Source organism: Sus scrofa, unplaced genomic scaffold (assembly GCF_000003025.6).
Source record: "Sus scrofa isolate TJ Tabasco breed Duroc unplaced genomic scaffold, Sscrofa11.1 Contig59, whole genome shotgun sequence".
NCBI lineage: Eukaryota > Metazoa > Chordata > Mammalia > Artiodactyla > Suidae > Sus > Sus scrofa.
In genome coordinates this window covers 1,017,599-1,032,762 of record NW_018085257.1, presented here as the reverse complement: position 1 = coordinate 1,032,762, position 15,164 = coordinate 1,017,599, and the positions used below count along the sequence as shown (strand labels likewise).

The window sequence follows — 15,164 nt, the reverse complement described above, 5'->3', positions numbered from 1 at the left end:
TATAGGAATATATGAAGAAATCTCACACTTCACCAAAAAGACTAACAACTCAATTTTAAAATGGGCAAAGGATTTAAAGAGACATTTTTCCAAATGAAAAAATACCAATGGTCAAATAGCACATGAACAATACTCAACATCATTAATCATTGGGGAACACAAATCAAAATCACAATGAGTTACCACATCACTTCCAATAGGATGGTTATATTTTTTAAGAAAATTTTACCATACAATATCAAAATGTTAGCAAGGAATGAGAGAATGGTGAACACTTCAACACTGGTTGTAAGAACATAAAAGAATGCAGCGAAATTTGAAAACATGGGCAGTTTTACAAAAAGTTCAAACATAAGAGTTACCATACCACACAGCGATTCCTTTCCTATGTATATAACTAAGAAAACATATATAAAACATAAAAGCCTATACATGAATGTTCATAGCAGCACTATTCATACTAACCGAAGAGGAGAAACCACCTGAGAAAGCAGACAATTGCTGAAAATTTTCTGTTAGCTGTAGTATCAGTTCAGGCCCACAATAAACAAATGTCAAAACCTAATTAGGGGAAAATTATATTAGGGAAGATGCTTATGAAAGATAAAGAGCATAGGAAAGACCCCCCCACAAGCCCCTCCATTTACATAAGGCATAATTCAGTTGCCATGAAGGAGGGGGACAGAAAACCCAGCTGTCTGTTCACCAACTGGCCCCTGAAAAAAGAGCCAGCCACCATCCCCATCGCCTCAGAATGGTAGGAGGCTGTTTTCATAAGCAAGGGAACTTACTTACAAGGCTTGTCTTGGTAGCCAAAAGCAGCTCTCCACCCTCGCTGGCCAGGATCTTGAAAGCTTTTACAGAGGCCCTCAGTGGGTTCAGACACGCATGTTGTCCATAGAGTCTCAGCAACACACTGATCCTTCAAGCCTGCCTCCTCGAAAATGGCTCCCAGCCTGGGATCCCAGGACAGAGTGAACATTTCAAGGACAAAGGTGGGGTCAAGGCACCTCCCATCAGCCAAGTCCAACTTGCAGGTCAATCAGCAGACACCTCTTCTCTGTCCTCTCTTTGACTTCACTGGCTGTAATTGAACAGGACCCCATGGGGTCTTCCTGGGAAAGGCTCCCCTCTGGGACTCCACCCAATGTCCTCAGCTTGCTCCTGGTTTGTAGAAAAACATTAGCCTCCTAGACCTTCCCCAAGTTCCAAAGAATGCATTTAATCAGAGAAGTGAGAAAAATACAGAAAGAAAGGCAAACAATCAAGCCAAACAAAAAAAGAATGCTTTAGCCATGAAACAAAGTCAAGGACTTTTAGTTCCTCCTAAAGGGCTACAGGTAATATTCTGAGCCATATCCTTTGAGATGTTTTGCAGACACCCAAACCCCTACCAGGTGGGAAATGTTAACTGCTTGCTAACCACAAACACATGGACTAGGTGGAACCTGAAGTTTAGTGATATTGACTCCTGATTACCTCACCACCAACCAGTCAGAGGAATGTCCACCAGCTGGTCCTACACATGCAACCCTCTCCCTCTGTCTTTAAAAACCTTTCCCTGAAAACCATTGAGTGTTATAAGCATTAGCCACCTTGGCACCCTGCAACAAATGCCCTTTCCTTCACAGCAACCCAGTGTCGGGAGAGGCTTTACTGCCCACAGGTAAATTGGCTTGTTGACACCAACACTCCAGTGACCATCTCCTTATGATCTCACATATCTCCTTATTCTGCAATATGCCCTGAATGGCCAGCAAGGGGTGTCACTGGCTTGGAGGTGGCTCATTTGGTGGATATCTGGCTGCATTTGGAGGCAGGTATCAGCAACAGTGTAGGCTCATGAAAGAAAAAACAGTTTAGGATAATGATTTCCAAAATAAGTAATGATTTTTCTACCACAAGCCCATGATCTGAATCACTTATTAAGTCCCCTCGGCTGGGGACTCATGATAGTCACTTGTGCCCTCATGTGATTTAATAAAATGATACATTCATAAACTCATAGGTATGGATAATGTCATGAGTGCCTCCTTGCAAGGAAAAAGATAATGTTGTCCAAGCCATTTTCTTTTAGGTCTTCAGGCCAGGATATTCTACACCGTTGACAAAGCCAGTTGCTTAATGTGATGAATGACCAAGGAACTTCCCCACTCAGGAGTTTGGTGGGTTGTCCATATAATGTGATTGACATATAAAGAATACTCATGCCTAATGTTATTGATTGTGTGTGCCCTTGGCCAGGTTTCTGGATCAGTACTGGTAATAGCAAATGTATCAATAGTAATCTTAAAGCAAAATACAAAAACCATATGGTATCACTTATATGTGGAACCTAAAATATGACATAATTGAACTTGTCTACAAAACAGAAACAGACTGACAGACATAGAGAACATACTTTTGGTTTCCAAGGGGAAAGTGGGTGGAGGAGAGATGGATTGGGAGTTTGGGATAAGCAGATGCAAATGATTATACATAAAATAGATAAATAACAAGGTCCTACTGTATAGCACAGGGAATTATGTTCAATATCCTGTGATAAACTAATGGAAAAGGATATGAAATAGAATGTGTATATATGTATAACTGAATCACTTTTCTGTACATTAGAAATTAACAAAACATAGTAGTTCCCATTGTAGCTCAGTAGGTTACAAACCTGACTAGTATCCATAAGGATTCAGATTTGATCCCTGGCTTTGCTCAGTGGGATAAGATTCAGTGTTGCTGTGGCTGTGGGGTAGGCTGGCAGTTATATATCTGCTTTGACCCCTAGCCTGGAAATTTCAAAATGCTGCTGGTGTGAGCCTAAAAATAAAAAAAATAAGGATACAAATGAACTTATACACAAAAGAGAAATAGATACACAGACATAGAAAAGAAATTTATGGTTACTAAAATGGAAAGGGATGATGGACAAATTATGAGTTTGGGATTACACACTGTTGTATACAGAATAAATAACTACACAAGGACCAATGGTATACCACATGGAACTGTACTCATACCTTGTGATAACATATAAGGGAAAATACCCTGAAAATATACATATATACTACATAATATATAAAAGATCTAATCACTTTGCCCTACACTTGAAACTAACACAACATAGTAAGTCAATTATACTTCAAATTAATTACTTAATCTATTAAATTACTTAATCTATATATATATACTTTAAAAAAGCTATAGAAAAGCCAAAATAATACTAATACAAAATACTGAAAAATACAAAATTTAAACATACTTACACATACACAAAAACGGAGTTTGGTGCATTGAAGACCACAGTTGAATATGTGTTGCGGATAATGTCATATACAGGGTTATGGAAAAATAAATTGACAAGGGATATTTTTAAAGGGAAAGAGATTTATCCAATAACTACAACTCATTAAAGGACAATGAGGAAAGTGCTAGAGACATGGGTGGTCAACACACAAATTTTTAAGGCTTTTCTAATGGTGCCTGTGAATGAAAGAAGAACATGGTTAGGTGATTCTCACTTGGCAAAAATGATAATATTCCTGAATATAATCCCCAGAACCAATGTCATGTCTCTGTTCCTCAGGCTGTAGATGAAAGAATTCAGCATGAGGGTGACCACTGTGTATATCAATGAAGCAATGAAGCCTCTGTTAGGGGACTGGCCTAATGAGGAGGAAAAGTACAGGGCCATAATTGTCCCATAGAATAGAGACACCACAGTCAGGTGGGAGCCACAAGGCTTCGCAGTTCCCTTTAATAGAGGGGACCCTCAGGATGCAGAAACCAATGAAGCCATAAGAGACAAGGATGCCACTCAGTGGAAAAATGAAAACTGCAGTCCCTAGAATGAATATGATCAGCTCATTGAGAGAGAGGTGTCTGATCAGGACAGCTTAAGCTGGGAAGCAATGTCGCAGAAGTGGGGGATGATGTCAGCAGAGAAGGACCATTGAGCAATAAGAATGGTGTGGGTCAGGGCATAAGCGTAGGAGAGGAGCCAGGATTGAGACAACAGACATAGACACAGTCCCACCCTCATGATGATGGCATAGCATTGAGGGTGAAAAATGCCCACATTTGTGTCATAGGCCATCATTGCAAGAAGAAGTTTATCAACACAAGCAAAATTATGAAAAAAATATATTATACACCCTGCATAGGGAATGGATTGATCCTAAGTCTGCATGTTAATGAGCATATTAAGGAGAGTGAGAGATGAAAAGGAAAAGTCAGAGAAGGCCATTTGGCTGAGGAATAAGTACATTGGGGTGTGGAGTCAAGGGTATAGCCTGATGAGCAGGATGATGAGAAGGTTCCACAGCACCATGGTCATGTACCTGCCCAGGAAAAGGGCAAAGAATACACCTGCTGCTCTTGCCAGAAGCAGAGGCCCAGGGGGTGGAACTGGGACACTGGCTCTTGTTCTCCCACCTCATATTGCTTTTCTCTTCTGGAAATGAAGATAAATCAGAAATTCTTGGAACTTAGAAGTACTGAGCATGGCAGGTTCCACATGGTCATGTGTTTTCTCAGAATTATTGTCTCAGTGTACAGACAGGTCTCACTGCATTTCAACTGCACTCACACACTGATGCCTCATCCAGTCTGGTGAGAGCAACACAACTTGATTTGTGTGAACAGTGACACAGTCACATGGAGAAAGTGTATGACTTCAATCAAACCCTCCAGTGGAAAAAAGGAATTTCTCATTCTTTCTTTTACAAATTGGAGACATCATCATAGACAGTAGAGAGGGAGTAATACATAAGACACAGTACCTTCCATGTCTCTACTGTGAGACCACTTACATACTTCTGTCTCTCTTACACACACACCCCACTTAATGCATTATTTGGATCATTAATGTACCATGTACAAAATAAATTGCTTGATGAAAAATCTTATTCTCATCATTATAGTGAATGTAAGAAATACAAAAGAATGAAAGAAGAAAGAGTGAAAGAAAGAAGGAAAGAAAGTGGAAGAAATGAAGGCAGGAAGGTAGGAAATAAGGTGGGAAGGAAAAGACAAATATTAAGAAAGTTCCTCAAAACTTCAATAGAATTTCCATACGATTAAGGAATTTTACTGCTGGTATATACACAGAATAATTGAAAGCAGGGGCCAAAGAGGTATTTATACATCCATATTTAAAACAGCATTGTTCACAGTAGCCAAAAGATGTAAACAACCCATGTCTTTTAGCATATGATTGGATAAATATAATGTGGTCTATACATACAGTGGAAAATGATTCAGCCTTAAAGAGGAAAGAAATTCTGATATGGCCACAACATGAATGAACCTTGAAGACATTATTCTCAGGAAAATCAGACAATCACAAAATTGTAAATACTGTAAAATTCCATTCATATGAGATTCCTAGAATATTCTAATTAATAGAGACAAAAAATGGAATGGTGACCACCTGGGGTTGGTGTGGGAAGGAAAATGAGGAGTGATTGTTCAGTGGTTACAGAGTTTCTATTTGGGAAAGTAAAAATTTCTGGAGGTGGATGGTGGTGATGGCTGTACAATATCATGAATTACTTCCAGAGAAATGTACACAATAATTATTGAAATGCTACATTTTGTTACATATATTTTATCATAATAATTTTTTAATTTAGAAAATATACCACAATAGTCAATAAATACTGACTATAAATAGCAATCAAAAGGAGAGTGACCCAAAAAGTAAATAAATCAGATCATTATTTGGGCAGGAGGTATAAGCAGACCTCAGGAACTAAAGATGACAAAGGTACAGGAGGCCATTAAGCAAGATCAAGCAGCTTCCTAAAATGCATGTTTACATCTGAGGTCTCACTCTCACATCCTGGAAATGGTATAGTCCCAGACCATGGATGGCCCTTGAAGGTTAGTAGGTCTAAAGCACTTGACATTGCATTTTTAAAAACTTTTCCAAGGTATGTTAATATCTGCCTTTATCTCTCTTATCTCTCCCATTTCATCAACAGTGCTTTAAAATGGCCCAGTTCTGAGCATATAGGCCAAGTGAAGGACATGTGTATATGCCCAGTAAGATGACCAGAGAGTCAAGATATTACATATGCTGTAAGGCCAAGGACCTATTTCCAAATTCACAGTCATCTGATTAACTAGATAAGGTTCCAAAATTTACCCCACCTTGTTCCCCAGAGTAGAAATGTGGAAATCATCAAACATCAGTGAAGAACATTGTGAAAAGTTCAGGAGCCTGCAAACCATCTGGACAAAGTGCCACCAACTTAGCATAAAGAGGACTTTCTTTGCTGTCTATGTCTAGAGCTGAGACAAAGGAAGACTCCATCTGTGAGGCTGTCTGACCAGGTCAAGTGAATAGACATATTTCCCAGGCCCTCACATGGCCCTCTATGTTCTACAGTCATCCAAGGAGAGGAGTAGGAGTTTGTGAATGTGTTTTGCACAGAAAGAGACTCTCAGCATGAAACATAGAGACACAAAAACAAACCCCAGGTGCTGAATTTTGGCCCTCTCCTATGCTCATCATAGTCAGAAGTGAGATTTGTATGGATTCATACCACCTTACTTACAACTTTAAAATGAAATATTTTATCAACCACAATTTAAAAACCATGCAAACAAGAACACTTCTACACTGTTGGAGATGTAAAATGGTGTGGCCATTATGGAAAATGGTATGAAGATTCCACAAGTCATTGAAAATATAATAACCACATGATAGAGTAATCCCACTTCTGGTTGTATACCAGAAATGACTGGAATCTGGATCCCAGAGATGTAAATGTGCTGCCATATGCATTGCAGCTCTGTGCACAATACAGAAGCTATGGAAACAAGCCACATGTCCATTGACAGATGAATGGATAAATGTGGCATATACACACAATGGATTATAATTTTGGCTTAAAAATTGGAAGTCCTGCCATTTCTGAGTAGATGAATGAAATAGAGAATATTATGCTAAGTGAAATAAGCCAGTCCTACAAGGAAAAATATTGTATAATTTCACTTTGAGAAACTCATAGAATCAGCGAATAAATGGCAGTCTCCAAGGGCAAGGGGGAAGGATAAATGCAGTGTTGTTATTTATTGAAATCAAGTTTCACTTATTAAAGACCAATTAGTTCTAGAGACCTGCTCTATAGCATAATGCCTAGAGTCAAAAGCTATACTGTGCACCTACAAATTCCTTAAAAGAGTAGATCTCATGATAGGTTTTCTTACCACATAAAAAGGACATAAGGACATTTTGAGAGGAGGCAGATATATTGATGACATTGATTGTGGTGGTTGCTTCACACATGTGTGCACATGTCAAAACTCCTCAAATTATATACATTAAATATGTACAGTTTGGTGTATATCAATGATACATCACAAGCTGTTAAAAAAAAAAAAAGAGGAGTTCCCATCGTGACGCAGTGGTTAGCGAATCCGACTAGGATCCATGAGGTTGCGAGTTTGACCCCTGACCTTGCTCAGTGGGTTAACGATCCGGCATTGCTGTGAGCTGTGGTGTAGGTTGCAGACGTGGCTCGGAGCCTGCGTTGCTGTGGCTCTGGCATAGGCTGGCAGCTACAACTCTGATTAGACCCCTAACCTGGGAACCTCCATATGCCGTGGGAGTGGCCCAAGAAACAGCAAAAAGACAAAAAAGAAAAAAGAAAAGACCATACCCAGTTGCGCACACAACTCACAAACCATGCACACTCATACTCAAACACTCCAGTATACACACTGAGAATCACATGTGATCAAACTCAACAAAGAACTTAAAAAGTAGCAACATGCACACAGCAACACATGCACACAAACACATGTATTGCAGATTTCCAACCTCCATGATCTATGACTAGCACGGTACAATAGGGCTTTCCACAAGGATCAAAATACTCTATAGCTGTGTTTTCCAATACAGCAGCACCAGTCTCCTGTGACTAAGGGAGACTTGAAATATAACTAGTCAACTAAGGAACCCAAGTTTTAATTTCAGGTCATTTTAATTAATTTTAATATTATGGCCACTTGAGGCTAGTGGCACCACATAGGTCAGTGTGTGAATCAGTCACTAAAAACATGGTTATATGAGCAACATAAACACATATTTTCTCTCCCTCTTCTTCCAGGTCCTCACATCAACACACACATTTAGGCCAAGTGATGGTTACCCAATTTCTCTGATCTGTGCTGGACCAGGCTACTACCTGAGAACTCATCTCTTATGCCTGCATTGCCTGACAATATTTAGCATTTCCGTGCCTGTTTAAAAGAATGAGAACGATGAGTGCGGATGATTTTCATTTACCAACAGGACTGAGACACCAGTAACCATACTCCCAAGATTCTGGTTAGAGAAGAAGACAACTGACTTAGCTGCCCAATTTCTTGTATCCCTCTTGAGATGGATCCAGTGCGGGGACCAAAGGGACTGAACTACATTGGTCCCAGAAGGAGTCTCTAATATCAGTGATGCATCAGTCTATCCTCTGCCTGCTCATGAGGAGCAGGAGTGGCCATGAACACCCTTGAACTTTGAAGAAAATACAATGTGATCTGCCACTCCATCCACTGCAGAAAGGACTAAACAAAGAAGTACCAGATCTTGAGACAACACACTACTGACACTGAAATGTGTTGGAGCTCATATCCCATCACCATCATTTTTTCCATGCATATGAAACAATAAAAGACCCACAAAAGACAAAGCCATATGAGCAAAATGGAAAAAACTCTAGGAATCACAATTCTTGATTGCAAAGTATATTTCAAACCTTTATCAATCAACACAGTATATTACTGCCTTTAAAGTACACATAATAAAAAATGTAACAGAACAGAGAGCCTAAAAAGAAACCCACACATACATGATCAACTGATCGTTGACAAGGGAGTAAAAAACACACAAAGGGGAAAGGTGAGTTTCTTCAATAAATGGTGCTGGGAAACAGGATATACACACGAAAGAATGAATAGGAATCCCCAACGATAGTAACATCCTCTCCTTGGATGGATCCCTTAATCATTAAATAGTGTCCTTCTTTGTCTTTCTTTATGTCTTTTGTTTTAAAGTTTATTGTGTCCAATAAGAGTGTTACAAATTCTGCTTTCTTGTCATGTCTATTGCCATGAAATACTTTTTCCCACCCCTTCACTTTCAATCAATATGTACCCTTTGTCCTAAGGTGAGTTTCTTGTAGGCAGCATATTGAAGGTTTTTGCCCTTTTATGCACTCAGCCCCTCTGTGTCTTTTGATTGGGGAATTCAGTCCATTGACATTTAAAGTGATAACTGATAGATGATTATTTATTGCCATTTGAACCTTGTGTTCCAGTTGATTTTATGGTTCTCCATTCTTCCTTTCTTTTTTTTTGGTTGGATGGTCTCCGGTTATTATCTGCTTGCGTATTTTTTTTTCTTCATTTTTTTGCGAATGCAATATTTGGTTTTGGCTTGTGGTTGCCGTATTTTTTAAGTATGCTAACCCCTTCCTATAATTGTGTGTTTTAGCCTGATGGTCCTGTGGGTGCAAACACTTCATTACTATACTAAAATTAAGAAGAGAAACATACATACAAACAAACAAAAAGGGCCTATTTATTCCCTAACATCCCTTGCCCACATTTTATGATTTTGATGACTCTTTTTTTAAATTTTATTTCCTTTGAAACATGTTCATGATTAAATCTGTATACTGGCTTATTTGAGAGACTGCTCTCTGATTGTGGTTTCCTCAGTCCTAGCTCTTCCTCTTTTTTATTTTTTTTCCTTTTCCTCCCTTTCTTTCCTTCCTTTCTTTTTGGTTTAGAGAAGCTCTTTCAATATTTCTTTTAGCCTGGGTTTTGTATTGCTGTATTCCTTTAGCTTTTGTTTGTTGGAAAAAAAATTTATTTCCCCTTCTATTTTAAATGATATTCTTGCTGGATAGAGTATTCTAGGTTGCATATTTTTTTCCTTTCAGTGCTTTGAACATCTCTTGTCATTACCTCCTGGCCTGTAGTGTTTCTGTAGAGAAAACAGCTGATAATCTTATGGGGGTTCCCTTGTAGGTAACATTCTGCTTTTCTCTTGTTGCCTTTAGGATCCTCTCTTTATCACTAACTTTTGCCATTTTTATTATGATGTGTCTTGGTGTGGGTCTATTTGAGCTCAACTTCTTTGGGGCCCTCTGAGCTTCCTGCATCTTGAAGTCAGCGTCCTTTAGATTTGGGAAGTTTCCAGCGATAATTTCTTCAAATATATTTTCCATCCCCTTACCTTTTTCTACACCTTCTGGAATTCCTATTATGCATAGATTGGCCCGCTTTATATTATCCCATAGGTCTGTTATATTGCTTTCCTGTTTTATGATTTGGTTTTCTGTCTGCTGACCTGATTGGGTGATTTCCATTCTTCTATCTTCCACATCACTGATTCATTCTTCTGCATTATCCATTCTGGTTTTTACTGCCCGTAGTTCAGTTTGTTTCTCTGCAAATGAATGTTCTAGTTTTTCTTGGCTCCTCCTTATATTTTCTAGTTCCTTTCTGAGGGTGTCTGCATTAGTGTTCATATCTTCTCTTAATTCCTTCAGTATCTTCACTATTTCTCTTTTGAACACCAGGTCTGTCAGACTGCAGAGATCTGTTTCATTGTTGACTGCTCTAGGTGCGTTCTCCTGTTGGTTTGCCTGGGGGAAGTTTCTCAGCTTCTTCATCTTGCTTGTTTTCTTTTTCCTGGTTGAGCTGTACTCTCTGTGGGAGGGCAGTGTTTGCCTTGTCACTGCCGTGGAATATTTCCTGAGGGCTGGCATTGCTGGTCAGTCTTTTTTGAGGCAGTGTGGCTTTTCTGGAGGGTGGGTGTGGCTGACAGGGTCTCTCTGAAGCAAAGGAGGACTTCCTGAGGGCAGACAGGACTGGGATGTCTGCACCACAGTGGAAGACGGTTTCACTCAGCCGGGCAGAGCTTGCTCTGGTGTTTCTGGGCTGTGGGGCTCTTGCAGGGTGCTGGTGGTTCTGTGCAGATTTTCCACAGCAGTGCAGTGCTCCCCAAGGGCTGGAGCAGCTATCTGGGCCACTGCAAACCCAAGAGGCTCTTCCCCAGGACAGCCTGACTTGGAAAGACTGTCTGAGAATGTAGGCAGATTTTTAACGGCCCAGCAAAGCTTGGTCTAGCTTTTCTGTGCTTCAGGGGCTCTTGCAGGGGGCTGGCAGTGCTGGGCAGCAATTCTGTGGGAGTGCAGCACCCCCCAAGTGCTGTAGAGGCTAGCTGGGCTGCTGCAAACACAAGAGACTCTTCCCCAGGGCAGCACAATTCTGAAGGACTGCCTGAGAATGTAGGCCGATCTTGTCAAAGTCTGGCTGAGGTTTTTCTAGCTTTTCTAGACTGCAGACCTTTTCCTGGGTGCTGTCGGTGTTTGGTGCTGCTCCACTGGGGTGTAGCCCCTCCAGAGGGCAAGCAGGCCGGGGCAGGGACAGCCCCTGTGGTGGTAAGCTACTGGAAATTGTTGAGGCCAGCACTCCTGGATGGCAGGCAGTTCCAGGTCTGACACCTGTGTAAGGGGTGGTGGGGATCCACTGAGAAGCTTTCTGATAGCTGTCAGACCAGTGAGCTTGCTGTGGCATGGGGAGTATTCTATGGTGGCCCAACTCTTCTTCTCTCCCCTCCCAACACTGGCACAGACCCAGCGCTTCTCCCAGGTTCTGTCTAATGTGACTTTCCACTTCCCCGCCCTTAGCATATTGCTTCCTCCACCCAGGATGCTCTGCTTTCTAGTCTCCCAGGCAGTCTCTGCCCCATCAAACTTGACAGACCAGTTTCTAGACCCCCCAAGCATTCTCCACACTGCCCAACCCAGCCCTTTCCAGGGGACTAACCTCCAGAGCCGAGGTCTTGGTGCTCAGCCCCCACCGAAGCATCTCAATTTTTGGTGACTGTGCCAGTAGTTCAGATGATCTGTTTGGTTCTCGCTCTGCTTTTCAGAACTCTGACTTACTGCTGCACTCTTCCCTCCATCTGGATATTCCTCTGATTTGGTTGATCTTTCTGTCAAGTAGGTGACTTTCCATGGTGCAGGATCCCTTTCTCCTCCACAGTTCCCTTTCGGGAGCTCCCATCCTATTTGGATTCCCCTTCTCTCACTATCCTCTTTTCTCTTGTTTTACCTAGTAATGTCATGAAATGCTTGCCTTTTTGGAGTTTATGTTCTTCTGCCAGCAATTAGTTGATGTTCTGTGCAAGTCCTTTAACCTGTAGATGTGTTTTTTGTTGTTGTTGTTGTGTTTGTGGGAGAGGGTGAGTGTGTCCCCCTACTCTTCCATCTTGTGTCCTTCTCCAGGAAAATGTTCTTAGATATCAATGCCTAATGAATTAGAATCTTTTCTTTTTAAATCTTTGAAAGTGTGATATTGGTATCTTTACATTATAGAGAGATAACATGAGGCCAAGAGAGAATTAGCATCCCAAGTCCTAGAGCAATAAAGTGGTGGGAACAAAATCAAACACAGCAAATTTGGCTTCAGGTTCCTAACTTAGATAATCCATGGTCAGGTGAGCCCTTGAGGGTTAGTCTCCTGAGGGGAGAGGCTATTTATATCATACTCATTTTTCTATATCCAATTAGTAGCTTAGTTTCAGAAACATGGTTAATAAAAAGAAAAAAATTAATTGAGTAGTTTTCATCCAAAGGAATCATGCTGAGTGTTGACAGTGTGTCACTTGCTTTGGCAAAACTATGAAATAAAAAAATGCAGGCAGTTATTATTTTTCTCCATGACAAGATGAGAGACCTAGAGTGGTGGCCACAATCATGAAAATTGTGACTTCAATATCGATGACATTTCCCACTCACCTCCTTCCCCAGCAGACAGGAGAGGAGCATGAGGTGGGAGAATCAGAGCAGCATGTCCAAGTTCCTCTTCCTGGGACTCGCCATCCAGCAAGGGCATTTTCCTTGCCCTGTTCCTGGACATGTACCTGACCATGGTGCTGGCCATCTGCTCATCATCCTGCTCATCAGGCTGGACCCTCACCTCCACACCCCCATGTACTTCTTCCTCAGCCATTTGGCCCTCACATACATCTTCTTTTCATCTGTCATGGACCCTAAAATCCTGATGAACATGCAGACACAGGATCAATCCATTCCCTATGTGGGGTGTGTGACACAGATATATTTTTCATATTTTTGCTGGCCTTGATAACTTTCTTCTTTCAGTGATGGCCTATGACATATATGTGGCCATTTGTCACCCTCTACACTATGCCATCATCATGAGGGAGGAGTTGTGTCTGTGTCTGTTGTCTGTATCCTGGCTCTTATCCTGTGCCTATGCCCTGACCCACACTATCCTTCTGACTCAACTGTCTTTCTGTGATGACAACATCATCCCCAAATTGTTCTGTGACCTTCCTGCCCTGATTAAGCTTCCCTGATCAAACACCTCCATCAGTGAGCTGGTCATGTTTACTGCAGGGTCTGCAGTTGTCATTTTTCCACTGAGTGACATCCATCTCTCTTATGGCCACATTGGGGTCTCTATCCTGAGGGCCTCCTCTACTAAAGGGATCTGCAAAGCCTTGTCCACCTGTGGCTCCAACCTCTCTGTGGTGTCTCTGTTCTATGGGACAATGATGGCTGTGTACTTTTCCTTCTCATCAGGCCAGTCCCATGATAAGGATATCATTGCTTCCATGATGTACACAGTGGTCACCCCCATGCTGAACCCTTTCATCTACAGCCTGAAAAACAGAGACATGACATTGTCTCTTGGGAGGCTTTTTAGAAACAGTAAACTTATTGCCAAATGATAATCACCTAACCACATTCTTATTTCACTCACTGAACTTGTTTGAAAATCCTTTAAAAGTTGAGTGTTGGTCATCCATGTCTGTAGCACTTTCATAACTGTCATTTAAATTGTCATTTTTATTGGATTAATCTCTTTCCCTTTACTCCTATTTCTTGCCCATTTATTCCTCCACAACCCTAAATATAACTTTTCCCACAACACACATTGAATTTGTTGTCTTCAAAGCATCAAACTCTTTTGTGCTTAAATTTTTCTTCTGCAGTGTGTTATATTATTATTGTATATGGCTTTTTATAGATATTTCTATATATATATCTATATATATATAGTCTCTTTAAGACCATCTATTGGGCATTTTTTTCATTTTTTAATTTAATTATTCATTTTAAGTATAGTTGAATTACAATATTGTTATAATTGCAGGTGTAGAGCAATGCAATTCATTTTTAACATATCATATAATATATATATATATGTTTTTAAGGGTGTTTTCCCTTAAATATTATTACAAAATATTGGGTATATTTCCAAGTTCTTTATAATTTGTTTGTGTTAGTTATCTATTTTATTTATAGCAGTGTGTATATTTTAACCTAAATCCTAATTTTCACCTCCACCTTTCCCTTTTTGGTAACCATAATTTTGTTTTCTGTTTCTATTTGTCTATTTCTGTGTTGTGTTTAAGCTCATTTGTATCATTCTTTTTGGATACCACTTATAAGTTATATAACATGAGGTAAGTATTTTTCTATCTGGTTTACTTCATTTAGTAAGCTAATATCCAGCTCCATCCATGTTGTTACACATGGCATATTTCTTTCTTTATATGGCTGAGTACCATTCTCTGAAATACATATACTATAACTTCTTTATCATTCATCCATTGATGGACACTTTGATTGCCACCATGGCTTTGCTTTGTGCCTTCCGGGGCTACAAACTTTCACTTAAGATTCTAATGTATACTTTTAGTAAAGTCCTAAATGCTTATCTTTTCAAGGTAGTGTCTGCTTATAAAGTACTTTTGATGGTTTGCTATGTTGTGATTCTATCTGTTGCACTTAACTGTCTGTATCTTTGCATATTTAAATAATGTATACATTTGTCTTCTTATGGTTAAAATGTGTGAAAGAATATTTATTTGGGTAGTTCCCATCATGGCTCAGTGGTTATGGAGTTCCATTTGTGGCTCAATGGTTAACAAATATGACTAGTTTCCGTGAAGATCAGTGTTCAATCTCTGGCCCTGCTCAATAGGTTAGGGATGTGGCTTGCCATGAGCTGTGGTGTGGGTTGCAGATGTGGCTTGGATCCCACATTGCTCTGGCTGTGGTATAGGCTGGCAGCTGCAGCTCCAATTCAACCTCTAGCCTGGGAATCTCTTATGCCATTGG

General features: G+C 40.3%; 1 pseudogene; it reads left to right on the top strand.

The window, feature by feature from the left end:
* Positions 1-12,996: 12,996 nt before the first annotated feature.
* Positions 12,997-13,768, top strand: LOC100154064 (annotated as a pseudogene).
* Positions 13,769-15,164: the final 1,396 nt, after the last annotated feature.